The sequence below is a fragment of the Mus pahari genome, chromosome 1 (assembly GCF_900095145.1).
Source record: "Mus pahari chromosome 1, PAHARI_EIJ_v1.1, whole genome shotgun sequence".
Lineage (NCBI taxonomy): Eukaryota > Metazoa > Chordata > Mammalia > Rodentia > Muridae > Mus > Mus pahari.
Window position 1 is genome coordinate 123,242,270 of NC_034590.1, and position 10,822 is coordinate 123,253,091.

At 38.6% G+C, this 10,822-nt stretch overlaps 1 pseudogene; it reads right to left on the reverse strand.

Moving 5' to 3' along the window:
• Positions 1 to 7,217: 7,217 nt before the first annotated feature.
• LOC110330344 lies at positions 7,218 to 8,464 on the reverse strand (annotated as a pseudogene).
• Between the last annotated feature and the right edge of the window lie 2,358 nt (positions 8,465 to 10,822).

Below are 10,822 nucleotides of genomic sequence, written 5' to 3' on the forward strand. Positions count from 1 at the left end.
ACCATCAAGAGAGGGAGAATTGATTTTCTCCAGGGATGAGCCCCTAATTAGTTAGCCAATGCTAAATGGTCAGCCCTGAAATCACATACATGCAAGCAGCCCTGAATGGACTTGACATATTGTGTCTATATATTTATGGTATATTATTACAAAAATAATAATAATCAAAGGAAAAGATACTGTGAATCAAAGAGAGTGAGGAGGGGCAGAAAGATTGGAGAGAGGAGACATGGAATGGGTTGGGGAGAGAAGAGGGAAGAGGAAAAATAATGTAATTATGTTTTAATTATAATATACATATAGATGAGTAAGTAATATACTCTGATGTAGAAAACCAAATCAGGAATAAAAAGTATCATGCACAAAGAGTGTGCTGGTGAAAATTGAAGACATCTATAATGTTACTCTCCTTCAGGCTCAAGAAGACATACAACTATACCAGTACCAGACTTGAAGTGTCAGATCTAAGTGAGTAACCCTCACTATGAACTCAGCAAAACATATATGTATATAAATAAATATGTACATTACATATGTATGTGGATACATGATGCATTGAGTATCACAGCAATTAAAGAAAAAGGGATCATAATTTGAGAGAGTATGGGAGAGACATGAGAGCACTTGGAGTGGGGACAGGAGGCTGAGAATAATGAGGCCCCGTCTATCTACTGCAGGTGGACTCTTAGAGTGCCCTCCCCAATGTTGGGCATTTTGGCTAAAGTCAACCCCCATTGAGTCCTGAGAATCTCTCACCTCCAGGACCTCTGGTACTTTCTTTTCTAGAGAATCTCCCATCTCCTCCCACCCTGAGACTGCTTATTTCCATTCATTCTCTCTGCCTTCTGGGCTTCTCTCTTGCCTCCCCCACACTAAGGAACAGATTGCGGTTTTGTAGCCTACCAGTGAGTCTTTGTGACCTCCAATAGAAGATTTGCCTAGAGATACTCACATGCTGAAATAAAATCTTTTTACTTTTATGTTAGAGCCTAAGAGATCAAATGGGAGTTGGGAAGTTGGTCCCTGCAGCCTTCCCATCACCAGCAATGTCCCCTGTGTGGCACTCCATCCTTGTCATGTAAAAGAGGAGGGAAGGAGTCCCCTCTGTAGTATTTCCTCATGTTTTTCATAAGTTACAGGTTTTATTAATATCTGAAATCTCTATCTAGGTTGTGCATTTGGCTAGACAATGAAACAAAGACTATTTTGCAGCTAAGGTTCCTACTCTTTTATGTTATGGAAAGTACCCATCTGTTTGAAGCAGAGATTCACATAAAAAAAAAAAAGCATTAAAGCTTTATGCTAACCTCAGGAAACTTGTTGATACACCACAGAATAATGTCAAGGGTGTTGTCTCTGTAAAGCTTTTATCTTTATTTTAACTCCTTCTGTCCCCTTCTCATCTTCAGATTGTTGCCTGTATTTAATTTTTGTTCAATAAAGTAGAGGTATATTTGAGTTCATTATGTCATAGTTAATTGACTTTATGCCAACATCTTTTTTCTTCAAATAAAACAATAACACCAACTCTCCGACTCTGTTTTTTTTTTTTTAAAGCAATCACAGTATACATAACTAAATAACAACAGAAACTTTAAAAGCCAGTTGAAATGGACTACATTTAAAGTTTACCCAATGTCCATTCTTCAAACTCTAAATTAAGGCTGTAACATTTTTTAGATTAGATACCTCTTGGTTCTTCTGGTGTCTATTGTTGCATGGGGCTACAAGTCAATTAATCTACATTATGTTGGTTTCTGGTGGCGATTGTTGGGTGGAAAGTTATCTGTCTATCTATCTATCTATCTATCTATCTATCTATCTATCTATCTATCTATCTATTCATATTGCTATTTTTAATCTATATCACCTGTTTCTATCTATATCATCAATCTGAATTGTGATAGTGTACAACATTTTTTTTCTTTTTTCTTTTTGGTTTTTCGAGACAGGGTTTCTCTGTGTAGCCCTGGCTGTCCTGGAACTCACTTTGTAGACCAGGCTGGCCTCAAACTCAGAAATCCGCCGGCCTCTGCCTCCCAAGTGCTCGGATTAAAGGCGTGCGCCACCACCGCCCAGCGTGTGCAACATTTTCTAATTGCTAGAGGGATAATATACCATTGTTCAGTGTGCATCTGCTCCTACTGGACTTCATTTCATAGATTTATATATCAGAAGTCTCTCCTTCCTTCTACCACACTCTGTCTGGGTTCATGGTCTATAAAAGTCTTTTAGACAATGTCTAGAAAATGCTATTTTTCATTTTAGGGTATATTATTCACCACTCTTAAATAGTAGCTTTTTAAGTCCCAAATTTCTAGAGTGTTATTGCTGTATTTGTATGGTGCTGTAGATGCCAAAGTCAGAATCTGGACTATGAGAAGGAAGGACCCTTGTCCATACAAACAATAATAGTGAGCAGAGGAAATCCACAGGAATTGTAATCTCGCTTACTTATACTACATTTTCTTTGACAGAAAACTCTCCAACTCAATGTATTTCAAACGTCAGTATTTTCTCATTTCCTGTGATTCATGGCTGCTCTATAATTTAAGCCTGGAAACACAGCTTTGAGTTTTGCTCTTAGATGGCTAATTCATACCAGGTTCAGTAAAGATACCTTGAATTAAATCCAGAGTTTTAAAAGAGGGCTTATCTGCAGGGTCACAGTAAATTACAAAATGGATGTATTTGAACACTGGCAAGAGCTCCTGAATGCTAGCCCCTTTCTATGCGAGTCATGAATATGCTTTATTTTGCAGTAGATATAAGAGTAATAGTGTTTTCTGTATAATACAGTAGTTACAGTATTCACAGAAAAGTCACTCTTGTCATTCAACCACCTACCAAAACCACTATTTCTTTTTTAGTGTATTCTACTACCACATATAATTATGTGGTACATGTTATTATATGTCCACATATAATTAGTAGAAATTTGCATAGAAAGTATGTTAATACTTCTTGGAACTAAAAACAGCCTAAGCTAGATCAAGATTTTCCTTAATACTCCGGAAATTAAAAATACTTAAAACTTTTTTCCAAATAGCATGTTTTCTTTATTTTTTAAAATTAATTATTTTATTTATTTACATCCCAAATGTTGACCCTTCTCCTGATCCCCCTTCCCATTCTCCTCTCCTGAGAGGGTGATCCCTGCCCCCCTGAGCCTCCCCCTTCCCTGGAGGTATCAAGTCTCTTTAGGTTTAGGCACATCCTCTTCCACAGAGGCTTACAAACAGACATACATAAGTGTGTGTGTGTGTGTGTGTGTGTGTGTGTGTGTGTGTGTATCTGTGTGTATTTACCTATTCCATTTTCTTTCTCCCTAATAAGTTTCCATACATAATGGAGATCCATTATGGAATATGTATGACACAGCGGACACGTGAACTTATGTTTCTAAAAAACTATTTATCTAAATGCTCTACTCTGTAGTAGGATTTAGCATCAGCAATTCAAAATGAGTATTATTATAGAATTTATCTTGATTTTGACCCACTTATTCTGAACCATATTAAGGGCCTGTAATATACTGTATAAATGTATACATGTGTGTGTGTATAATAGTATACAGACAACAGGAATATAATTTAATAAACATTTATAAAATAATAATAGTTTGTATTTTTAAACAGAAAAATACATCTTAAAACTGTTCCCAAGCCGGGCGTGGTGGCACACGCCTTTAATCCCAGCACTCGGGAGGCAGAGGCAGGTGGATTTCTGAGTTCGAGGCCAGCCTGGTCTACAAAGTGAGTTCCAGGACAGCCAGGGCTACACAGAGAAACCCTGTCTCGAAAAACCAAAAAAAAAAACAAAAAACAAAAAACAAAAAACAAAAAACAAAAAACAAAACCAAAAACAAACAAACAAACAAACAAAACTGTTCCCATAATTTCTGCCAGTCATCAGTCTGTCATCCAAAAGAGACAGCATATGGTTTTTGATGCCATAAATTTATTTTTTCTGACTTTAAATTTTATGTAAATCAAATTATACAGCCTGCACTCATGTTTTTATGTTTTATCTACCCTATGCTATCTTTGTGAGATTGTTCTTATTTATGTTTTGCCTGCATATATTACTATTTAGTATAAAATAATTATTTGAAGACATATATTATAATTACAATAATATTAAAATAATAGCATTTAAATCTTAACAAGGGACATTGGCTCAAATCTTAGGATATAAAATAAATTGAGGGCACTAAACAAAAGTTAGCCCAAGCAGTTCTTTTTTTACTTATTTACACTCTACCCCACTCACTGCCCTCCTCCAGGTTACCCCCTCCCATAATACGTCCCCTCATTGCCCCCTTCTATTCTGCACAGGTGGGGATCCCCCTGGTTATCCCCTCACCCTGGTACTTCCAGTCTCTGCAAGGCTGGGCACTTCCTCTCTCACTGAGGCCAGACAAGGAAGCCCAGCTAGAAAAACATATCCCACAGACATGCTTTTGGGATAGCCCCTGCTCCAGTTGTTTGAGACCCACATGACAACCAAGTTGCCCATCTGCTTCATGTGTATGAGACTAGATCCAGCCCATGTATGTTCTTTGGTTAGTGGTTCAGTCTCTAAGAGCCCCAAGGTCCTGGGTTAGTTGACCATTGTTCTTCCTGTGGAATTCCTATCCCCTTCAGGGCCAGAATCCTTCCCCCTATTCTTCAATAAGAGTCTCCGAGCTCAATCCACTGTTTAGCTGTGGGTGTCTGCATCTGTTTGAGTCCGTTGCTGGGTGGAGCCTCTCAGAGATAACCATGCTAGACTCCTGTCTGCAAGCATGACAGAGTATCATTAACAGTGCTAGGGATTGGTGCTTGCCCATGGGATGGGTCTCAAGTTAGGCCAGTTATTGGTTGGCTGTTCTGTCAGTTTCTGCTCTGGAGCCAAATTTTGTTTCAATAAAAGAAGTTCATACCAATGAAAACCTTAAATCTGTATCAAAATAAATTCTGTACCAAGGTAAGAAATTATAATTTCAACTTTGCATCAATTATAAGGATTTCTACCAATTAATATTATGGCTACACAATCAATTCTACCCATGTCCTCCCTGTTCAAAATTATGCCCATTCCCAGATTATCCCTTAAATAACTTTTCTATAATTTGTAAAATAACCATCACCAGATCCCCAAACCCAGGGAACTGGGCTGACAACTCTCCATAACTTCTTCTGGTTGAACAGGAGCAACAAAAATTCTTTAAAGGGGAGGAGAAGAGTAGGAAAATTAGAAGATTTGGTTTTGCCTTAAGAAAGCCAACCCTGTCAATTGTTATTCAGTCTCTGCATGCCTAGAAGGCTCAGGGCTTGACTGAAGTTCTGACTGGATCCATCTGAAAGGTTGAATGAGGCAAGATGACCTGGAATCCGTGACATAGGGAGTCCAAGCAGGTCAGTTCAGCCTCTCTGAGGGTGAATCATCAAAGGTGTAACATGTAAACCTCACAACAGATTTAAGTAACCATTCAGATATCTGAGTGGATCGAGCAGGGTGCACAGATTAGTTAGGGATGAAATTCTGCTCTTGATCTGAGCAAGTGAAAAACAGCCGTTTTTTTATGAGTTAATTTTATTAATAACCAATTATAATAGATCTTCAATCATGTCATGTGAAGGATGGCACAAGGGCTCTTTACCAGTCCTGTTTGATTCTCTTGAGTTTTTCTAGTTCTTCAGGAGGTCTCCCCCTGTCATATCTGATCCATAACAGTCTGGAAGGGATGCAGAGCCTATTCTCCTTTCCTGTCAACACAAAAGCAGAGCCTTTCTCCTGAAATAGCATGTCCTTGAGCCAGTAACCGGGAAAACCTTTAGCTTGACCTCTCTCCCAGAGGGGTAATAATATAACCACAAAACTCAAAATCACACCCATTTTGATAATTAAAACAATTAAAAGCAAATAAAGCAAATGAAGCAAATGTTGTATGAGCCTCTTTTCCAAACTTTCTATTTAATTCTCAAGGCCTACATTCCTACTGTCTGAGATATGCTAGGCAAATCTTATCCCCCCTGGTTTTGATCTAATTTTTAAAGATCAAATGCTTCAATATTTTAATATCAATAATTAAATTCCCTTCTGTTTACTGTATAAGCCTATTCTCAGGCTTCTAACTTGTCATGCCAGGAATATTGAACCCAGAATTCCTATGGAGGCCATATTCAAAGAATTTGAATAATCCTTCAAGACTTCTTCAAAACTTCCCTAAATCTTTCTTTCCACTCAATTTATCCTTTCTATCCTTAAAAACCTTAAGAATCATTTTTTTTTGTTTTTCTTTATATTCCTATTAAACAATCATTACTGCCTAAGGTATTTAAAGCTAAATGTATACGGGAAAAGTAAAAGTAACACTATTCTGGTTATTATCACAGGGGAGCACACAGGCATGCACACTGTACTGTGATTTGTTTAGCGACAATGTTAAAGTATTTTCCGTTCAGCTATAACAAATTGTACTGTGTAATGCTTCAATTGTTCTCAGATTTCTGATGGGGTTTTAGTCTCATAATCAAACTCAAGTTGTTTAACATTGAGAGAGAGAGAGTTTATAAAGAGTGGATGACATGTTTTTTAGGTGGTTTTATAGGCTAAAATCTAAACATAATCTAAGGATCAAATCATAACTTTTAGGAATGATGGTAGAATATTTTACGTAATTGACAAATATGATGGACTGAATGTCACTTGTGATGTCCTGCTGTGTAATTTACATGATTGTTATGGCTCTGCTCAATTTATACCTGGGAGATGAGTTTTTGTTTTGTTGTTTTGTTTTGTTTTGTTTTTTGACAGAAAAGGTGAGGTGTAAGAGGACATTCTGATACCTGGTTCCCTAACTGGTTCTTGATTTGTCAATAAAGGGACAGGTGGGACTTCCCAGTTCCAGGAGAAAAAGGCAGACACAAGGAAGGAGAGGAAGCTTTTCTGCCATGCTTTGGAGGAAAAGGGACGCCAAAACCATGTAAGACCCTTGGAGCAGCTAAGGCCTGTGACCTCTGCTACTGGCAGGTTGTCAAAGATGTTTGGCAAGGGCTCATTGTAGCAAGTCACTACACTTAGGGCAGAATGAGAGATGGTGATAATAAATAGGTAAGGGTACTCATTTCCAGGCGGGAAGTATTAGCGTCCAGCAATTGTGTTTAGCAGGCAAGTTAAGGTAACAAAGCTGAGTGTGTATCTTTCATCCGCAGATTCAAAAGGAAGCTGGGTTAGGTAGGGCTGGTTGCTATCAGTCCGGGAGGAGCTAAGCTGCGTGGAACAAAAGGAAACAGAGGCTGGTAGAGCAGAGCGGCAGCTCCTGGGTAAGGCAGTAGCGTGCATCGAAAACTACACACATTATACAATGGCTCTTTTTTTTTCAGAGAAATTCTTGCCAAGTCTTCAACTTTTCGAGTTTGTGTGGCAAAAAAGAGCATGGCTTGCCTGTGTGCCAGCAAAAGTTTAATAATTTGCTTTAATTCCTCGTAAAACCCAACACCCAAAATACATTCAGCCTCATCAATAACCAGACACTGTAGATTCTTGTACATAAACCATGGTGTGTTCTGCATGTGGTCTAGGACCCGCCCTGGTGTGGCCATGATGATGTTGATAGCATTGGCGAGCTTCTGCACTTCAGCAGGCCTGTTACTACAGCCCATGATCAGCTCATACGTGTGAACACGGCGTGTCATCCATTCCTTGAGAACACCAAAGGTGTGCATGGCCAGTTTTCTGGTAGGAGAGAGAATCAGGACTCCTGTTCCGTTCCTGAGGATGAACTTCAATTTAACAATGAGCTCGCTCACAGGGATGAGAAAAGTGAGGGTTTGTCACTGTCGGTTTTGCAGCAGCCAGAAGATCCCTGCCTTTCAGAAGCGGCCAGATACTTTTATGCTGGATCTCCGTCATGTGCTTCAAGCCCATTTCTTCTATGGCCTAATCTCACTGACGAGATTAGACCTGGAAGCAAATGCAGAGTCCTCAAAAGAACACGTCAGTCCTAGGGGAAGGCTGGGCACCTTGCTGTCATTTGACTTCTTCATACCATCTTCTGGTTCCCCACGAGCCTCAGTTCTTTCTTCAGTTTTTTGCTTTTTAATATCTGACCCAGTTTCATTTGCCATTTCCCCCCTTTTCTTCTTCTTTTTAGTTTTTGGTTCTGAATCGGGAAACAGCGTAGCCTGATGCTTCTCTTTGGTTAAAGTGGTAAGTTCTGGGGGTGACTTTTAACTTTGCATTTTTCACCGACTCCTCATGCATGTCTCCTTATGTGTGTCTGCTGAGCCCACAGTCACTGAGTGCTTCAGAGACTTTTTAGATTTTCCACCTTTTCCAGTTTCTTTAGACACATCTCCATTTTGAGTTGTGACAGGCTCATGTCTTACGCTTCTTGCAGTTTCAGGCTCTCCAGCCACAATTTGGCCTTCCAAATCTCAGCCTTCTTGCATAGGAGTTTCATCTGTATTTGTGACATGTTGCCAGGAAGCCAAATCGGTCTCCATCTAGCGACAGATGCCTGTAGTCCATGTTTTAATTGGGTTATTTGGGTTGTTGGGGTCTCAATTTGAACTCAATGGACTCAGTTCTTGAGTTCTTTATAAATTTTGGATATTAGACCTCTGTCAGATGAAGGGCTGATAAATAACCTTTCCCAATCTGTAGACTGCCCTTTCATCCTATTAACAGTATCCTTTGCTTTACAGAAACTTTTCAGTTTCATGAGGTCCTATTTATCAACTGTTAGTCTTAGAGCCTGACCTACTACTGTTCTGTTCAGGAAATTGTCTCCTGTACCAATTCATTCAAGGATATTTCCCAATTTCTCTTCTATGAGATTTAGTGTATCAAGTTTTATGTTGATGTCCTTGATCCACTTGGACTTCAGTTTTGGGCACGGTGATAAATATGGATTTATTTTGATTATTCTACATGTAGACATCTAGTTAGACCAGCATCATTTGTTAAAGATGTTTTCATTGTATCGTTTTAGCTTCTTTATGAAAACAATCAAGTGTCCATGGGTATGTGGATTTATTTCTGAGTCTTCAATTCGATTCCACTAATCAATGTGTCTATTTCTGTACCAATACATTTTTAAATTGAATATCATATTTCTTTACATTTCAAATGTTATTCCCTTTTCTGGTTTCCCCTCCATAAATCTCTGTCCCATTCCCCCTGCTTCTATGAGGACACTCTGCCACCCTACCCCCGCTCCCACCTTACTGCCCTGGCATTCCCTTACACTGGGGCATCAAGCCTTCAGAGGACCAATGGCCTCTCCTCCCACTGATGCCAGACAGCTGCTATATATGCAGCTGGAGCCATGGGTCCCTCCATGTGTACTCTTTGGTTGGTGGTTTAGTCCCTGGAGCTCTTGGTGGGGTGGGGGTGGGGTTCTGGTTGGTTGATATTGTTGTTCTTTCTATGGGGTTGCAAACCTCTTTAGCTCTTCAGTCCTTTCCCAAACTCCTCCATTGGAGTCCCCATGCTCAGTCCAATGATTGGCTGAGAGCATCCACATCTGTATTTGTCAGGCTCTGATAGAGCCTCTCAGGAGACAGCTATATCAGCTTCTTGTCAGTAAGCACTTCTTTGCATCTGCAGCACCATTTATTGAAGATACTGTCTTTTCTCCAATTTATGTTTTTGTCATCTTTGTTAAGTATTAATTTGCTGAAGTTGTATGTGTTCATATTTGAGTCTTCGCTTTTGTTCCATTGGTCTACATATCTGTTTTTGTTCTAGTACCATTCAGGTCTTATTGCCATGGCTTTGTAATATATCTTAAGATCTGGAATGGTAATCCTTCCAGAATTGCTCTTTTTGTTCAGGATTGTTTTGTCGGTCTGAGTCTTTTGTACTTCCATATAGGATTTAGTATAGTTTTCTATTTCGGTGAAGAGTGATATGGAGATTTTGATTGGGATTGCTTTGAATCTTTAAATAGATTTTGGTTAAATGATCGCTTTCATAAATTTAATTCTTCCAGTCCTGAAGTAAATGCTGTCTTTACATTTTCTAGTATATTTCTGTAGAGCTGTAAAATTTTCATCACAAAGGTCCTTCCCTTCCTTGACTAGGTTTATTTATTATTACATATTTTATTTTCTTTGAGGATATTGTGAATGGGAGTATATCAACGATCTCCTCCTATGTATGTTTGCTGTGTGAAAAAACTACTGATTTGCGCAAGTTGATTCCATATCTTGCCATATTCCTGAATTTGTATTTCATTTTGAGAAGATTTTAGGAGAATTTTGGGGGTCTCTATTGTATAGTATCATGTCATCTGTGAATGGGAATAGTTTGTTATCTTCATTCTCTATCTGTACCCATTTCAATTTCCTTCTCTTGCCTTATTGTTCCAATTAGTATTCAGAACACAATATTGAAAAGGAGTGAGAAAAATAGAATTCCTGTCTTTTTCTTGACTTCAGTGGGACTGCTTCAAGCTTTTCTTCATTTACAATGATGTTAGCTATGAGTTTCTAAAATACAGCTTTTATTATATTGAGGTGTGTTCCCGCTAGCCCTACTTTCTGTAGGAATTTTATCATGAAAGCCTGTTAGATTTTCTCAAAGGGCCTTTTCACATCTCTTGATATGATCATGCAATTTTCTTCTTTAAGTTCATTTACATGATGATTGATTTATTATATTAACAAACCTGTGAAGATTGAGCCATTCCATGTTTTCTGGATACAGCCAATGTTGTCATGGTAGATAATCTTTATATATATGTTTGTATTCTTTTTATTAGTATTTTATTGAGTATTTTTAGATCTATGTTCTTCAGGAAAATGACATGTAGTTTTCGTGTGTGTGTGTG